The sequence below is a fragment of the Nicotiana tabacum genome, chromosome 12 (genome assembly GCF_000715075.1).
Source record: "Nicotiana tabacum cultivar K326 chromosome 12, ASM71507v2, whole genome shotgun sequence".
NCBI lineage: Eukaryota > Viridiplantae > Streptophyta > Magnoliopsida > Solanales > Solanaceae > Nicotiana > Nicotiana tabacum.
Window position 1 is genome coordinate 11897858 of NC_134091.1, and position 19554 is coordinate 11917411.

A 19554-nucleotide genomic window follows, 5' to 3' on the forward strand; every position below is an offset into this window, starting at 1 on the left:
ATAAAAGTAAACACAAGAAAATCACAACATCACATGAAAATTATCAATACCACAACCCCACATCATAACATATCATCCCTGACAATAGCCACCCTTATCGCTCATATTGCCACCTTTATCGCTTCGCCCAGACAATATCAATAGCCACCCTTATCGCTCCTATTTCCACCCTTATTACTCCTATAGCCATCTTTATCGCTCCGCCCAGACAATATTCTAACAAATACAACAACAGTGAAATACCACCCTTATACCCACATAATATCAACGGTGAAATTTTACTCTTATCTCCCCAAAATAATAACTCACACAATACAATAATTTACACGGGAAATTAACACGGCAACATAATAAAATCAATTCATATCACAATTTGCCCAATGGCCACAACCAAATTTCAAAGATATAACAAAAATCAATTAATTTCATAACAAATAGCCCAAGGCTCCACACAATATATATAACACCCAAAAACAATCAATAGAGATAGAAATTACTCAGCATAAAGCAAAACCTTCATTAAACAAATTTAGATAATTATATTAACACTTATTCTTAAGCTCGCTTAAATTAATTATTTGCATAAGAAAATTCATATTGGAATTAATTTCCAAGAAATATTAAACCAACAATATTCACGAAATTTCATAAATATTTCAAGTAACAATCACATCAAATTATCATATAAAAACAAATTCAACAATAAGAATTTAGGTATGGCAAACAGATGATTTAATAGTTTTCCACAATTTTTTAATTTACTACACAATAATGCGTAAGACTTTAATTCAATGAATTTTGCACGTATAAGCCCGAGTACGTACTCGTCACCTCGCGTACACGGCTTTTCACATTTCACAAATGGCACATAAGACTCAATGCCTAAGGGGTAATTCCCCCACTCGAGAGTAAGCAAGACACTTACCTTTTTGAAGTTAGGGCGATATTTCAAAATAGCCTTCTTGCTTGAATTGACCTCCGGACAGCTCAAATCTATCCAAATTAATTGTATAACTCTATTAAAATTCGTCGGAAATAATTCCGGATAATAATACGTCGACTTAAAATTTTATTCTAAAAAGTCAACAAAAGTCAATACGGGACTCGCCCCTTGGAACCCGACATAATTTTCATGAAATCCGAACACCCATTTCGATACGAGTTCAACCATACCAATTTTATTGAATTCCAATAACAACTCGACCTCCAAATCTTAAATTTTTATTTTTGGAAGATTTTACAAAAACCTTGATTTCTTTCATTAAAATCCGAATTAAACGATGCATATAATCATAGATTCATGAAATATAAACACTTTAGGATATAGAACACTTACCCTAATCCATATGGTGAAAATCACCTCAAAATTCGCTTCAATCCGAGCTCCATAGCTCCAAATATGTCAAAAATGGATGAAACCTCCAAATATAGCTACTGCCCAGGTATTTACACTTCGCGATCGCGGAAAATGATTCGCGATCGCGAAGCACAAAAATTTTCAGCCCCAAAATTGCTCTTCGCGATCGCGAAGAACAAACTCCCCCAACTCTTCCAGATAGCCTCTAGTGTAATGGTCATCACCTTTTGTACAAAACTCCAAATTGTAAATGGTTTAACTTTCTACAAACTAGACATCAAGAACTATAACTTTCATTTGTTTCTCATCTCCCAATTCCTTATAAATTTCTAGATATAAGCTTCCAAATTCAGCCATGTACAACAGAGATTTCCAAACTCTTCCCAGACAACCTATAATATATCCACTATAACTTTTTGTACACAACTCCAAATGACAAATGGTTTACTTTTCTGAAAACTAGACATCAAGGACTACAACTTTTATTTTTGTATCATCTCCAAATTCCTTATAGAGTGCGAGATATTAGTTTTCAAAGTCGGGTTAATGCAACAGAGATTTGTTCTACGCGATCGCAAAAGAGCTTCCGCGATCGCGATTCACAAGGCCCCAAACTGCTGTTTGCTCTTCGCGAACGCGACCAAAAGTTCGCGATCGCGATGCACACCTCTGTAGGCAGAAACCAGCAATTAAAAATGGCCTAGAAATGATCCAAAACCACCCTGAAACTCACCCGAGCCCCTTGGGACCTCAACCAAATATACCAACAAGTCCTAAAACATCATACGAAATTAGTCGAAGCCTCGAATCACATCAAACAACGCTAAAATCACGAATCACACCTCAATTCAAGCCTAATAAATTTTGAACTTTCAAATTCTATATCTTGTGCCGAAATACATCAAATCAATCCGGAATGACTTCAAATTTTGTACACAAGTCATAAATGACATATCGAAGCTATTCTAATTTTCATAATCGAATTTCGACCTCGATATCAAAAAGTCACCCCCGGGTCAAACTTTTCAAAAATTCAACTTTCGGCATTTCAAGCTTAATTCCACTACGAACCTCCAAATAATTTTTCGGACACACTCCTAAGTCCAAAATAATCATACGGAGCTATTGACATCATTAAAATTCGAATACGAGGTCGTTTACACATAAGTCTAATCTCCGGTCAATTTTATTTTTTTATTTAAGCTTCAAAACTGAGAATTATTCTTTTAATTAAATTCCGAATCTTCCAAAAATCAAACTCGACCATACTCGCGGGTCATAATACATATTACGAAGTTGCTCGAGACCTTAAGTCAGTGAACGGGGCGTAAATTCTTAAAACGACAAGTCGGGTCATTACATATTTATCCATAACGGGGTACTAAAAGGATAAGCTTCTTCAGGAGACTTATTTCCAATAGAGTACTAAATAAATAAAAAATTTACGGCAAATTCTCATATAGATAAGTTTCTTCAGGAAGCTTATTTACAACAGAGTACTAAATGAATATCCATAATATAATATATTTATAACATTCCCCCGTGGATGTTCATTGAAAGATAATGTGCCTCATTAAAATCTTACTAGGAAAAACCCCGTGAAAAAAATTCTAGTGAAGGAAAAAGAGTGCATATATTTAGTAATATGCATAACTAGTTGTCTAAAAAATAACCTTGTAAGGAAAACCATGTGGAAAACTTTTAGTAAGGGAAAAGGAGTATAGCGCGTATTTTACTCCCCCTGATAAAAATCATGCTTCAAATATTTAAGTATCTGCATTCCAATATTGTATACCATCTTCTCAAAGGTTGAAGTTGGCAAAGATTTAGTGAATAAATCTGCTGGATTGTCACTTGAACGGATTTATTGCACAACAATGTTACCATTTATCTCCTTTTATAAATCCCCCATTTAATTGGGTTATGCATGCAGCATTATCTTCGTATAAAATTGTGGATCTTTTATCATATTCTAAACTACATTTTCCTTGAATAAAATAAATCACTGATCCCGACCATACGCATTCCCTACTTGCTTCACGAATAGCTATTATCTCAGCATGATTTGAAGAAGTAACAACAATAGATTGTTTTATGGAGCGCCATGATATGACAGTACCTCCACATATAAATATGTACCCGGTTTGATATCGAGCTTTATGTGAATCAGATAAATAACCTGCATCTGCATAACCAACAAGATCTACACTACCTTTGTTAGAATAAAATAAACCCATATCAAGTGTTCCTTTTAAATATCGCAATATATGTTTAATCCCGTTCCAATTTCTCCGTGTAGGGGAATAACTATATCTTGCTACTAAATAAATAGAAAATGTTATGTCAGGTCTTGTAGCATTAGCAAGATACATAAATGCACCAATTGCACTGAGAAAAGGTATTTCGGGACCAAGGAGTTCCTCATCCTCTTCTGGAGGTTGGAACAAATCCTTATTCACCTCAAGTAATCGAACAACCATTGGTGTACTCAATGGGTGCGCTTTGTCCATGTAAAAGCGTTTTAAGACCCTTTCTGTATAGGCAGATTGATGAATAAAGATCTCGTCTACTAAATGTTCAGTTTGAAGACTAAGACAAAGTTTTGTCTTTCCAAGATCTTTCTTCTCAAATTCTTTCTTAAGATATTCAATTGCCTTTTGGAGCTCTTCTAGAGTTCCAACAAGATTTATGTCATCAATATAAACAACAAGTATAACAAATTCTGATGCCATTTTCTTTATAAAAATACATGGACAAATAACATCATTTATGTAACCCTCTTTCAGCAAATATTCACTAAGGCGATTATACCACATACGCCTAGATTGCTTTAAACCATACAAAGATCTTTGTAATCTGACTGAATACATTTCCCGAGATTTTGGATTTGCTTCAGTCATTTTAAATCCTTCAGGGATCTTCATATAGACTTAATCAAATGAATTGTATAGGTTATGACTTGCATTTAGATGGCATGACATCTTCAGATGTTTGGACTACAGGTCTGATCCTCACAATCTTTTATAATATTGTGAACTATATTGTATCAAACATATTGTCGACGATCATTTTGTATCGGTTCCTAAGCGACATAACTTGTTGAGATCTCATCACATTCTTTATTTTCACGTACATGAACTTCTTCGGGAGTTTCATGGAATGTTATGTCGTGGGCTCTTCTAGAGCTCATATCCTCCTCATTATGATCATTTCGATCATTTGCTCCTATCATTTTCCAAGGATTGTTACCTTCGGAACCGATCGGTTTATTACGCTTCATGCGTGCAGTAAACTTTATCCTTCTTAATTTTAATAGGAGCATTTGTAGCTGAAATATGATATTTAATTTTGAATCAGCAAATGCTTTTGGAATTTGACTTGAATTATCTTCTAAGTGAGGATCATATTAATGATAATTCGATTCATATAGCATATTTTTCAGCTGTTTATTTCATCCCCCAAATATTAGAAAAACTAATACATATCCCCAATCTTCTTTGGGAAACCTATTTTTGTGCATTGTGGTAGAGAAATTAATCATGTACCACACATCAAAAGTTATTAGATAGTAAAAATATTTGATTTCTGATCCTAAACCAATTGTGAGGGGAGGACTTATCATATATTGTTAGTCTAATGCATTTAAGTGCTATTGTATGTAATTTAAAAAATCTTAGACCAACACATGAGGTTATGTTCTCATAAGCAATAGTTTAGCCATTAATATGAGGTATTCAATGCTAAACTAGCTTGGATATAAACCAACATTATCAAGATGAACTATTTTAGTTTCATAATCTGAAAATTATGCTCTTAATTGAGAAAAATAATTTTAAATGCCAAACCGCAGATTGACAATAAACACACATGTAACCATCTCATATATACATCTATTAGTGGTTCACATGATAGGTTAATGGGCCCATATTCGCCTTTTATATATATTCCAGAATTCAGGGGTCTTAGTCCCAACTTTAGCTGGTATAATCAATTTATTATGAGAATAAGAAACACAAGAGAATTCCTGAAGAATCTTCTAGTTCTTCAGTATCTGCTTATCTGAATTCTCAAAAAGCTCATTTAAAAATGGCAAATGAAAAATTCAAGTTTATCATGGCATGTGCTATCTCTTAGTAAGCTTCTGGTTTACTATGGAATAAACTTTTGCATTAGTAAACTTCTGGTTTACTGTGATACATGATGTAGTAAAAATTGAATAATAAGGCAGGTAAGTTCCCACATACATATTATTTTACCCCCTATGGTTGTGAAAACATGAAGATTTTCAATCTTTCAATTATTTATAATCTCAGTATGATAGCCATTTGTATTAGTAAACTTCTTGTTTATTACAACATATGTTTTGATCACAATCATATAATATGAATGACAAATTTGCATAAAAGCTCTTCGGGAACCTTCAATTTATTGTCCATAATCAAATATTATTTAGGCACTACTTGTGTCATGTGTCTTCTAGACAAATAGTTAGCTCTTCAAGAGCTTTTGATAAATTTTGTACTGCCAAATATCTCTCAGACACTTCTGGTATCATGAGAGAAAATTTCTTCAAAATGACATAAACAAAATAAATATGATAGTAAACATTATTACCAAAGCATAACTTTTATTTATGTACAACAATTACATAACCATACTATCTACTACAAAGAACAAAAATTAAAATATTTATATTTCTATAGATTCATCACCGATCACATGACTTATTTCTCCTTCCGGGAGTGCAAAGTAATCAGCTACATCCAAATGCATGAAGTCTAAATTATCTTCAGAAATAAAATTTACTTTGGCATTTTTCTCTGTCTTCTTCAGGGATGCTTGATATATCTCAACCAAGTGCTTTAACGTACGACAGGTACGTGACCGGTGCCCTTTTCTTCCAGATCTACAACATGCATTTTCTGCCTTTGCTGCTTGCACCGCTTCATACTTTTGTTCCTTCCTTTTTCACTGCTGGGGGGTGAGGAGGGTTCTTTGGTGCATTATTATTACCATGATTAGTGTTTCTTTCCCGACCACGGCCATGACCACGACTAGGGCCACGTCCTCTTCCACGCTTAGCTTGGTGGAAGTTCGTCTCATTTACTTCAGGGAATGGACAAGAACCCGTAGGTTGACTTTCATAATTTTTTATTAATAGTCCATTATGTTGCTCGGCTACAAGAAGATGTGAGATAAGTTCAGAATACTTTTTGAATCCCATCTCTTACTATTGCTGCTGCAGGAGCATATTCGAGGCATGAAAAGTGGTGAAAGTTTTTTCCAACATATTATGATCAGTAATATTATCACCACATAGTTTCAATTGGGAAATAATTCTGAACATAGCAAAATTATACTCACTGATAGATTTAAAATCTTGTAGCCTTAGATGAGTTCAATCATAACGTGCCTGTGGAAGAATGACCATCTTCAGGTGGTCATATCTATCTTTCAAATTATTCCACAGTATGATTGGATCTTTAATAGTGAGATATTCCATTTTCAAACATTCATCAAGGTGATGGCGTAGGAATATCATTGCTTTGGCACAGTCTTGGTTTGATGCTTGATTTTTGTCCATGATGGTGTCTGCTAGACCCATCGCATCAAGATGAATTTCAGCATCAAGCACCCAAGACATATAGCTTTTGCCCGATATATCTAGGGCTACAAATTCAAGTTTAAAAAGATTTGACATTATTTAGAAAAAGAAAGTTCGTACCTCTGATACTTTCAAAGTATTTGCTCGATGGCAGAGTCCCGTGCTGATAACGTGTTATAAAATAAAGACTGTTAAGTAAAGACAAGTATATAGAGAAACTGATATATTATTCAAATTTCAAACTTATGTACATAATGAACTGAAATTTTCTCTATTTATAGAAGAAAGCAAGCTACTGTGTAAGTTGCTATTGTACCAGATATAGATAATCTTTTACCGAAGGTAATGTTTATCCATAACGGGGTATCGAAAAGATAAGCTCATTATACGAGATATAGACAATCTTCTATCGAGATAATGTTTATCCATAACGGGATACCAAAAGGATAAGCTCATTATACCATATATGGATAATCTTCTACTGGGAGTAATGTTTAAGTATCGAAAGGATAGACTCATTATACCAGATATATATAACTTCTACCGATGGTAATGTTTATCCATAACGGGGTACCGAAAGGATAAGCTCATTATACTAGATATGGATAATCTTCTACCGGGGGTAATATTTATCCATAACGGGATACCGAAAGGATAAGCTCATTATACCATATATGGATAATCTTCTACCGGGTGTGATGTTTATCCATGACGAGATACTGAAAGGATAAGGTTTTTCAGGAGACTTATTTCCAATAGAGTACTAAATAGATAAACATATTTACGGCGAAATCTCATATAGATAAGTTTCTTTAGAAAACTTATTTACAACAGAGTATTAAATGAACATCCATAATATAATATATTTATAACATTTACAATAACTTTTTCCCTTATACATGTCATATACTTGAGAGTCCCAAAGACAGCCATGACACCCCCACTACTCTCTAGCGCAGTTATTTGTTTTAGATGTTCTCCCATATAGAAATAGCATCCTGTAGGAAGATTAAAGATAAAATGTTAGTACCACCACCAGAATATAACGGGAGAAAATATATATTTATTTATACACGAGATACTAAACTCATCAAAACAATTCCATTAGGAGCTCCATGGTCCTCATGATACCCATGAAAACTAATTAAACTCATATCAATAAATCATACAGCCAATGATATCAAAGAAAGTACATGTAACTACATCGGACTAAATTAGATTTAAATTGTTAATCCCACAGAAAAAAAAAAATCTAAGTTCAGACAATTACGATTGGTATACTCTACACGTGAAATTAGGGGTCCAGGTGGATTCGAACCACCGACCTCTCAAATGCAATGGCATTGAGCGCTCAACCGTAGACCGAGCTCTTGGACCCAAGCAAACAGCAAGTCATGACATTAAATAAATTAAAACACAGTTTAAATAGGAAAGATGCCTTTGTTGCTTTTTTGAAGGACCGAGAAAACAATCATGTCAGCAACAGAATACACATGAAATAGGACAAGTCTTTACCTCTATTTTCCTTGTAGGGAATTAGGAACAATGCTTTATCACCAATTTGTTAGTGGTCCGTAAAAAAAGCAATGCATTACCATTGATGTAACCACAAATTCTAAGACCATCCAGTAATCTACGGCAGCAAGTATTGACAGACTAAACAAAACTTAATACCGCTTTACCATGACAGGTTACACAGGATCAATAATAACAATCTAAAATATTCACAAACTTCAACAACCTTTTATTGATGTTGAATCTACACTACCAAGACGACCACAAAACATAAACAACCCAAAGAATTACTCCCACTTCAAGTAAAATTCCAGCCGGTCATTTCCTTTCCGCTAATAAATAAAGAGCCAAATTGAAACAAATTATCACGGGAGAATTAGCCGGCCATTTCCTTTCTGCTAATAAATAAAGAGACAATCTGAAACAAATTTTCACGGGAGAATTAACTATCTGTCCAACAGAAATTTCTCCATCTGGACACAGCCGAACCGGCAGATTCACAACAGCAGAAAAATCAATCGCATTTTATGGCCAGTATAAAAACTGCATTCGTACAAACACGAGAAATACTCCAACTTGGGTATATCCAATATTCATGCCCTGCAAGCCACGGAAGAAAAATCATCTTCAATATACTTACAAATATAGACCAGCAGAAAAAATCAAAATTCAAGTGTTGAAAAAAAAAATTAAAAAGAGATGCCACAAGGGGGGAAAGATATATAAATATTGTGCAAGAGAACTGGCTGTTGATTGGATACAACCATATATAACAAAAGTGCAGCATAACGAACAAAGCCTTCATAGACAAAACAAGTGGATTACCTCAAGGATGCCAACCAGCCTACGTCTGGGACGAGATATTAGTTCCTCGCAACGAAATTTATGAGGGAAAAATACTCCCCAACAAAATTCCATACCAGCACTAAAAGTGCTAGCTTCAAAAGACATTTCCGTGTGCTTCGTCGATTCAAAAATTAGTTAAGGAACATATCTAGAAATTCCTTGGGAATTACTGACTGACAACACTTAGCCAGGATACATGTAAATCCAACTGCTGGCAGAACTTGCTGATTAAACGAAACCACAACTTCAAAACAAAGTAAAAACCACAGTAACAAACTCGAGTCTCACAAAATCCTCAAAGTGAAATATCCCAGTGCAAATTTCAAAACAAAGATATCTCATGCAGAAAGCACAGCAAAAAAAAGCTACCAAATCTTCAACAGCAGCAGCATCTCAAACATTTATTGACGAGCTCGGTGCAAACAGATCTTCTCAGTCACCACGTCCAAACATCAAGAACAACACTTATCAAGCACTTGTTGAAAACTGCAATCAGTGCGAACGGGCCTCCAGCTAAATAAAAACCACAGCTATCTGAAACACGTACGGCATAACCAGAGTACAATGATATGTCTTTAAGGTCAAAATTCCAAACCTGCCTACAAAGGGTACCCTCCCAAATGACTACAATAAAGGTACCATAACAAAAATGTCTACTAGATTGAAACATTTACATCACTGAATAGAAGAACATAACTGTATATACTCCCAATACAATCTTACCAAAAATGCGGTACTGCTAAAAAAACAATTAACTCATCAACAATGAATAACAAAAAGTCAAAAACTATTTGCAAAAATAAGGCTCGTATAAACATAAAAAGAGATGAGGAATTAAGCCACATGGCCACAATTGGAAAATAAATATGCACAGTTAGCGAGCTCTTTTTCAATGTCATCATAGTTTTATTCCCCACTCTTTTTTGTTAGAACACAGCTTGTTCATTTCACCATGTTTATCCATCATATATAGTTAAATAACTAATTACTACACCTTTACAACTTGAGAAGATCTGCTAACGGCCAACTATTAGGAAGGTTAAATGGTGAGATTGGTTCCGTACTAGAATTTACCATGCAGTTGGGATGAAATTATTGCAAAACACCAATTGTGATAAATCATTAATTTTTCACATCCAACCACAATTAATAGTTAATCCCATTACCATATTTATTAAAACAAACGTTTCCCTTGGACCATTAAAAGTCTAATTAACGTTTCCAGTTTTTTCTTTAAAAGGTGAACTTATGAGCAATTTAGCTTTATTTAAACATAATACCAGCTTAGAAAATTTATATAAATATAAATTAGTGTCTGAGTGAATATTAAGGCAAATAGTTTAGAACTGATAGGCATTACGAGAAATGTTAAAGTAACTTCAGCGAAGAGAACTGATATTGTACCTCGAGTGGGAGTGAAATTACATAAATATAAATTAGTGTGAGTGAAAACTCAGGCAAATAGTTTAGAATTGATAGCCGTTATGAGAAATGTGAAAGTTAACTTTAACTAAGAGAATTGATATTGTACCTCTAGTGGCGTGCTGCAGTAGAAACGTTGCTTGCATCCATCGCCGTGTTAAGTAAATCAACATGAGTTACTTGTCCTTGAATAGGTCACCTCAGTAATCACAAGGCCCATTCAATTACAAGTAACCACCGGATCAACGCAAAGTTGTTGAACGCAGGAGCAAGGAAATTGCAGGAAAAAAAAAGGACGCAGACACACGAAGAGAGGAGAGCCGGGCAAAACACCGTGCCATCTCCTCTCCACAACCAAAAATAAATACTTTTATTAGGTACTTTCGACCTGCCATGCGAGCGCACCCAACATGGCAAAGGCCTTGTGACATGAACAATAAATACCTCACTCTTTCCTCTCGCAACTCACAACGTCGCTCAATCTTTCATCCTCTCGTACATATGCATGCATAAATTAAAAAAACATAATGCACATTAGCCATTCAAGTAATTATAGACATCAAATTAACTAGTATAACCTTAGATACACCGTCACGCTAGCTGATTTCAACCCTCGATCAATGATTACCGGTCAAAACCGTTTGATTCAAAACGACGGCAGCACAGATTCAATAGTCCTTTGCATCTCTATTCAGATCTGCAACATGTAAAAGGATTAGCTTGTTTTCGACAAACCTAACTTGCTTAACACATCTTCTCGAGATAAACAAAACTCAATAAGTATATTTAGCTCACCGATAAAGTTCTAGCAAACAACGGTTGAATCCTCGGTAAAATAACAACTCGGTTGCTCTAACTACTGCTCCAACCTCAACAAAATCTCAGAATACCAAACAGATCTGATGCTCAGCTCCCTCCAACCATTGTGAAGAGCATCACATCTACCAGCTCCTCGTGAACCGACGGCCACAGTCGACGGAAATCGAACAGTCACACCGCTCGGTTGGTCTATCGCCGAGCTGTTATAGAAACACAGTAAATCCATATTCAAAAGGTAGATCGAAAACCGATCTATACAGATCTGAACATGAAATTTGAAGAAAAGAATATACGTGGAAGAGATCTGGAGAAACAGTGATTGGGCATAGAAGGAAAATGTATGTATGAATGATGGGAAGAGGTCGTAATTTATTTGAGAATTTAGAAGGATCCAACGGCTTAGATTAATTTAGGATAAGAGGTTGACGAAGAATAGGGTACGCAAATACTTGGACGGCTGTAAACGGAATAAGTTTATTAGAGGGAAAAGGTTGTTTTATGTAGACCACGACATCTTAACTTTTGTAATGTTTCTCGTGTCTAATAAAATAGTGTTATTTGCAGATCATGTCCCTTTAAAATTTTAAATTTAAAAAAATAATATTTTTAAATCTTTTATATATAAAAAACCTATTTTTTATGTATAAATGACAGATTTTTTATATATAAAAATAAATTTCTCATGTATAAAAAAAATATAGGATCATAAAATTAAAAATAAGTTTGTAAAGAGCCAAAAAACCAATTGACCCTAACACGAGTCATGTCTGTTAAGCTTATTTGATAATGCTTGTATATTTTCTATTCATATTCAGCTATTTTCGGGCTGTAAATATTGAGTTTTAACCTATGAGGTGAGTGCCCTGGTGGCAGTAAATGTGACTCGTTAATCCGAGTAAGTAATTATGAGTAAAGAATGAAAAATAATTAAAGTTGAAAAGATGATGATTTATGGATTAAGCAAGATGAATCAATCTATGAAGCTAAAAAAGATAATTCTTCAATATGTGGGTGTATAATATCTGAGTTACAATATATGTCAAAAACTTATCCTTTTACAGAAATATAGCCATCCCTTTTATAGTGGGGGATCCTACTTTAGACATAATTAAAAATACATAGTGGGGAACCTATGATAAATCATCATTTTCCCATGTTCTAATAGATCCCTGGGGAAAGCTTCGAAGCCACTGCTTTGCATCATCTTTGAGTGTGAAGGGGAATGCCCTTAGGTAAACTGCATCTTGTGATACGCCATTGTATTAAAAGGTGTTCATAATCTCCTTGAAGTCCATTAGATGGTTATTTGGATCTTCGTTCATCTTTCCTCTGAAGACACAACAATTTTGAAGGAGACCGGAGTAGATCTTGTGCTGCTTAGTATGGTCGATGTTGATGTGATATTGAGTATGTATTGGTTGTCTCCATGTCATGCTGTTTTAGATTGTCACGCTAAGACCGTGACATTAGTGATGCCGGAGTTGCCGAGAGTTGAGTGGAGCGGTTCTATAGACTATGTTCCTAGTAGAGCGATTTGGCACGGATATGATATACGTGGTGGCATGAGGTGTTTGTCGTGCAGTTGCCGTATTTGTTGAGGCACGAGGTCTTTGCCATGCGGTTGTGGTATTTGTTGAGGCATGAGGTCTTTGTCGTGCCAGTGTGACTTATACTGTGGCACGAGGACTTTGCCGTGCGAGTGTGACTTATACTGTGGCACGAGCTCTTTGCCGTGCGAAGGTGATTGATAATTTGGACACGAGGTGTCATTCACTTCACTCGGGGACGGTAGGCATTGTCTAAATTAAAAGGCTAAAGCCTTTCCGAGTTAATTCAACTCGAGGGCATGAAACTTATTTGGCATTACCCGAATTAAAAGGCTAAGTCCATTGTCTTTATTTATCGTTGTTACTTACTGAGTTGGCGTACTCACGTTACTCCCTGCACCTTGTGTGCAGATTCAGGAGTAGCTGGACACGGTAGCAGTTATTGAGTGTTCTGGTTGCAGACTTTTCTTGGAGATAGCAAAGTAGCTATTTGGCAATCATAGCCCCTACTCGTCTCCCTCTTATCTTCCTCTAATTGTATTTAGCTATTTTCTAGGCTGAGTTAGCCTTGATATTGTTAGACATATTATTCCTCCATATCGTATGACACTAGGAGAGTTGAAAGAATTGAAAGAGTAGCTTCAAGAACTTCTTGATAAGGGGTTTATTAGACACAGTGTGTCGCCCTGGGGTGCACCGGTTCTGTTTGTGAAAAAGAATGATGGTACTATGCGGATGTGCATTGACTACAGGCAGTTGAATAAAGTTACAATAAAAAACATGTATCCTTTGATGTGCATTGATGATTTATTTGACCAGCTCCAAGGAGCTAGAGTGTTTTCTCGAACTCGAACTAATGTAGCCCCTAGGTTTAATGGTCGAGCGAGCGTTTGCTCGAGCTCGAAGTGAGAATAGCGCTTTTGCAGCAGCTAAGTCTCGCTTTTGATCCGTTAACCATCCGAAACTCACCTGAGACCCTCGGGACCTCAACCCAGTACACCAACAAGTCCTAAGAATTTTCACATTTTTATAATTAGATGAATATATTTGACTTAAAAATAGTTACGCTTTTTGTTATTATAAATGCCATGTATTTTCTTTGAACATATTAGATCTTAAATCAAATAAAATTAAAAGAAAATGTGTACTTTGTTCCATTTATACATGAAATATATTATAAATAGATTTTAATATTATATTTTTCTCAAAAATGAAGCACAATACAACTTTTGAGATTAACTGTTTATTGTAAGCTAGGAAATAATATTTACAACACCTTTATGCTATTATACTTTTAAGAAAATGTAACTCCTATTCATTTTGTGTGAGGTACAACTAGCTACATCATCAGAATTAAAAGTGAGCTGTTAGAAGCTCAGAAAGCAATGCCTAAGTAATAACTCAATCGAGAAATACAAAGATTAAAATTAAAATTAATGCAACAGTATGAAGGTTACATTACTAGACATTTAAAATTTGTCATTTAATTCCACCTCTTCGTACTTCCAACTGAATATTTTTACTTTTGAGCCTCAAGTATGTTCCCGTGATCACGAAAATTTGATGAAGTAGCAACCCTCTCACACGTAGTTGATTTTTAGGTGTTACCACCCATAATAGTTTTTTTTGAAAAACACAATCCAAAGTATGACCGGTTGGAAGAACCTAGATATGTCAATTTAAAAAAAGCCAATGCATCAATTAGACGCGAATCACTTATGTATTGGTCTTTGAGAAAGTGTAAGACGCTATTGCTCGCAACTAAATCACGGGCAGCAGCCGTAGATCGAGCTCTGGAAGTCCTCTCCTCGCGGCTCCTCGTCCCGTAGATCGAGCTCTCGAAGTCCTCTCCTCTCAACTCCCTACGTTGATATTCAAGGAAGTAAGTCCTCTCCTCACGGCTCCCCGCCCCGTAGATCGAGCTCTCGAAGTCCTCTCCTCTCAACTCCCTACGTTGATATTCAAGGAAGTTGCTCTCACACAAGGGACATAGAAGAAAGACCTGCCCCAAATCTCCATGGTCGATCTTTTTAGATCTCTTTACGGAAATAGCAATCTGTAGGAAGATTGAAGGATTGAAATGTTAGTTCCACCATTGCAATTACTACTAGCAGCAGGAGAAATACTTCAAATATGAGATAATACAATAACTACATCAAGAGAAATAAACACAATAATTTACACTTTCATTAAAAGGTACATGATCCAGTGATGGAACCAGTTTAAAAGTACATGCAGTTACATGAAGTAGAACCTAAATTTAATGGTGTTAGCTCCCAAAAAAAAAAATTCAAAGGTCAAGACAATTGCTACAGTTCAAAATAGGGATCCAGGTGGATTCGAACCACCGACCTCTCGAATGCTATGGCATCGAGCGCTCAACCATAATAAACCGAGCTCTTAGATCCATCCACAACAGCAAATCATTAATTAAAAATAGTACTCCTATTAAATATGAAAAGTAACATTCTTTTTGTTAAATAAAATTAATAGAAGTAGAATCCCTTACCTTGATTTTGTAGTGGTGAGATTTAAAAACAGTGTTTTATCACTAATTAGTAGGTTGGTGAGAATTAGATGCAATGCATCAACATTGGTATAAACACTAATTTTGGAACCACCGAATGACCCATGGTAATTCCAGAAAGCTACCCTTCAACTAGTCAGAATTTAGTACCCCAACAATAACAGGTTGTTGTATACTGAATCAAAGATAACAATCTAAAATATTCTAGAGTAAAATAACTTCTTAATAAGATTGAATATGTACTGCCAAGACGACCACCAAACCCAAAGCTACTCTTCTCTTAAGAAATACTTCCATTGCAACAGTGTATCCTGCATGCAGGTTCTTTTCTACTAAAATAAATACAAAGCGAATCTGAAACCAAATTATCGAAGGGGATTACTAACGGTTCTCCCAAACAGTATCTCTAAAATGAAGAGACAATCTTCTCACTGAGCACTGTCAAACCGGCAGATTCACAACAGCGGACAGCCAGTGTATAGGCTGTTAATTGTCTACATTCTTACAAACATGAGAAACGCTCCAGTATGCAGGCAGAGGAAAAAAATCATGCCCTGCAAGTAGATAAACAATTTCAATATGCTTACAGATATCAAAAACCAGAAAAAATTAAAATTAGTATACAAAAAACTACAGCTAATAAAAATATCCAACATGAAAGAGATAATTTAGAAACGTGCAAGAGCACTGGATGTCTGAATAACACATAATAATAAAACTACAGGAAAAAAATTACAATGTTTGGATTACCTCAGAATGCCAGAAAAAGCACAAGCACAACACAGTTGGAGACTAGATATCAGTTGCTTGCTACAAGGTTTTCCTGAGAAAATAGTTGCAAAAAGAAATGCCACACCAACTCATCAAACGAGCTAGCTTCATTTTTCCATTCAGAAATTAGTAAAGGCATGGAGGAAAACATGCTTCTTGAAATTCCTTGGGAATACAGACTGACATCATCCGTCAACACCTCACCCTGGATGAAACTGCTTGTAAAACCAGACACTGTTGATACTTGCTGATTACACAAAAGCACAGCTTCAATACATAATGAAAACCATGGATTCAAACCAGCAACAAGCTTGAGTCTCACAAAGCCCTCACCAAAGTAACATCCTGGAGAATATTACATCGTGCAGAAAGAGCACAGCAAACAAAAGCTACCAAATCTTCAACAGCAGCAGCAGCTCCAACATTTCTTGATGAACACAAAGTAAACGAAGCTTCACATCAACTAGAAAGAGCATCTAAGTCAAGTGCAGCACCAAAAATTCCTTTAGCCAGCACCAATGCGCCTCCAGCTTATTAAAAGGCACAGCCGCCCGTCATCATTTGATACACATCAAATCTAACCGAAACACACTGAATTGTTTTTAAGGTCAAAACTCCAAACCTGCCCACACAAGGTACCCCTCCCAAAAGACTACAATAGGGGTACCATAACAAAAGGACTTCCATTGGAATTAAACTATTACATCATAAATCAGGAGAACACAGCTAAGCTACGACTAGACTCTTATCAAAGAGAGAACGACTTACTGAAAAACAATAAACTCATAAACACTAAATAACTCAATAATATTTATTCAGTAAACAAAGAGTGCGTATATATAAAAAGAGAATCACGAATTAAGCTGAATGTGCAGAATTAATGAAAATGGAAGATTCAAGTTTCGTGAGCTTTTGTACAGCCAACACAATGATTTTCCGCAACTTTTTCGTAAGAAGACAGGTTGTTAAATTATGCTATTTTTATCCACAATATAGTTAAATAAACCAATTACTACTCCAATATCACTACCAATGATAGTCTTGCAAATATCTGGGTAACTTTAAGTTTAAGCTATGAAACCGAACCTTGTTAGAGAAGGTTACAGTTTAGATACAACTCTGCAATACCAATTCTAATTTTATGCCCCATGCCCAATCGCGACTAATAGTTGGTCACATCTGCAGATTTTATTAGAAGATAAGCTCACCATAACAAATAAAGGTCTAATTACCAATTTTATGGAATATCAGCAATTGGGGTCCTATTTTGCAGCATTTTTTTTAAAACCACTTCATGGGATCATTATGAGTTACCCGGAAAAACAAAATGTGCAAGTTTGCAAGCCAATTAACAGTGCCCAAAATACATTCTAAAGTAACTTCCATAGAGGTATAGTTGCTCTACATAAAAGTCCAACTTGTGAGCATTTCAGATTTTTAAAAATATTTCCAGAATTGCTGTTTAGAAGCTATTAAATAAGTTAATGTACTTAGTTTAGAATTGATGAATGTTATGAAGAATGTGAAACTTTAACTAAGAGAATTGATATTGTACCTCTAGTGGTGTGCTGCAGTAGAAACGTTGCTTGTATCCATCGCCGTGTTGAGCATATCGCAAATCAACATGAGTTGTCATTGAATAGGCCTCGCCTCAAGATACACAACAGTAGTCACAAGGCCTATTCAATGACAAGTAACCACTGATCGACGCAAAGTTGTTGGACGCAGGAGAGAGAAGAGCAGGGAAAAAAGACACAAGACACGCAAAGAGATGAGAGCCGGGCAAACCCCCGTGCCTTCTCATCTCCCAACACCCAAAATAAATACTTTTATTTCGTACTTTTGACCTGCCATGCGAGCGCACCCAACATGGCAAAGGCCTGGTAACATGAACAATAAATATCTCACTTTTCCCTCTCACATCTCACACAAACGTCACTCAATCTTTCATCCTCTCGTACATATGCATGCATAAAATAAAAAACTAATGCACATAGCCATTCAAATAATTATAGACATTAAATTAAACTATTATACCCTTAGATACACCAACACGCTAGCTGATTTCAGTCCTCGATCGATGATTACCGGTCCAAACCGTTTGATTCAAAATAACGACAGCAGCGATTCAATAGTCCTTGCATCTCTATTCAGATCTGCAACATGTAAAAGGATTAGCCTGTTTTCAACAAACATAACTTGCTTAAACACATCTTCTCCAAATAAACAAAGCTCAATAAGCATATTTAGCTCACCGATAAAGCTCTAGCAACCAACGGTTGAATCCTCGGTAAAATAACACCTCGGTTGCTCAAATCTACTGCTCCAACCTCCACAAATCTCTGAAAATCAAACAGACCTGATGCTCATCTCCCTCGAACCACTGCGAAAAGCATCAGTCTACCAGCTCCTCGTCAACCGACGGCCACAGTCGACGGAAATCGACAGTTACACTGCTCCGTTGGTCAATCGCCAAGCTGTTATGGAAATACAGCAAATCCATATTCAAAAGGTAGATCGAAGAACGATCTACACAGATCTTAACATGGAATTTGAAGAAGATAAACTACGCAGAAGAGATCCGGAGAACACAGAGATTGGCATAGAAGGAAAAGGTATGTCTGAACGATAGGAGGAGGTTGTAATTTATTGAGAATTTAGAAGGATCGGACGGCTAAGATTAATTTACGATAAGATATTTAACGGTAGATGCGTTATAACCTTAAGAGGCGGCAAAGAGGTTGACAAGGAATTAGGTACGCAAATACACGGACAGCTATTATTGGAATTATTTTACTATTATTATTAGGTGGAAGGTTCTGGATGTAGTATTTGACTAGGACATCTTAACTTTTGTAACGTGTTATAACATGCTTCTCACGTCTAACAGATAATATCATAATTTTCATATTTTTCAAAAACATTACTCCCTGCCTTTCATAGCAATATTTTCTAAATAGGTTTATTTTAAATTCGGAAAATAGCCAAAAATGCACGAAAATGGCTCAATTTTGCTATCCTTCCACCTATTGGGTTATAAATGTCCTTAATGTTAGTTTTTGGGCTCAAACTTACCCTTATATCTAACAGAATGATCAACAATATCTCTAACGTATTGAAAATGGCTCAGAAATACCCTCCGTTA

General features: G+C 35.7%; 3 long non-coding RNA genes across 4 annotated transcripts; all 3 read right to left on the reverse strand.

Annotated features, from left to right (window-relative positions):
• Positions 1-7730: 7730 nt before the first annotated feature.
• Positions 7731-8616, reverse strand: LOC107783773 (uncharacterized). Its single transcript, XR_001647516.2, has 2 exons — positions 8478-8616; positions 7731-7960 (listed from the first exon to the last, which is right to left on the reverse strand). It is a non-coding gene; the product is annotated as an uncharacterized LOC107783773 (long non-coding RNA).
• On the reverse strand, positions 8611-12034 carry LOC142161663 (uncharacterized). Its single transcript, XR_012697197.1, has 6 exons — positions 11541-12034; positions 10855-11442; positions 9693-9857; positions 9520-9567; positions 9303-9437; positions 8611-9077 (listed from the first exon to the last, which is right to left on the reverse strand). It is a non-coding gene; the product is annotated as an uncharacterized LOC142161663 (long non-coding RNA).
• A 3879-nt stretch (positions 12035-15913) lies between these two features.
• On the reverse strand, positions 15914-19101 carry LOC107783772 (uncharacterized). Of its 2 annotated transcripts, none has more exons than XR_012697199.1 (5): positions 18665-19101; positions 17965-18565; positions 16743-17000; positions 16389-16656; positions 15914-16192 (listed from the first exon to the last, which is right to left on the reverse strand). It is a non-coding gene; the product is annotated as an uncharacterized LOC107783772 (long non-coding RNA). The 2 variants fall into 2 exon arrangements; XR_012697198.1 differs by having other exon boundaries at positions 16743-17061.
• Between the last annotated feature and the right edge of the window lie 453 nt (positions 19102-19554).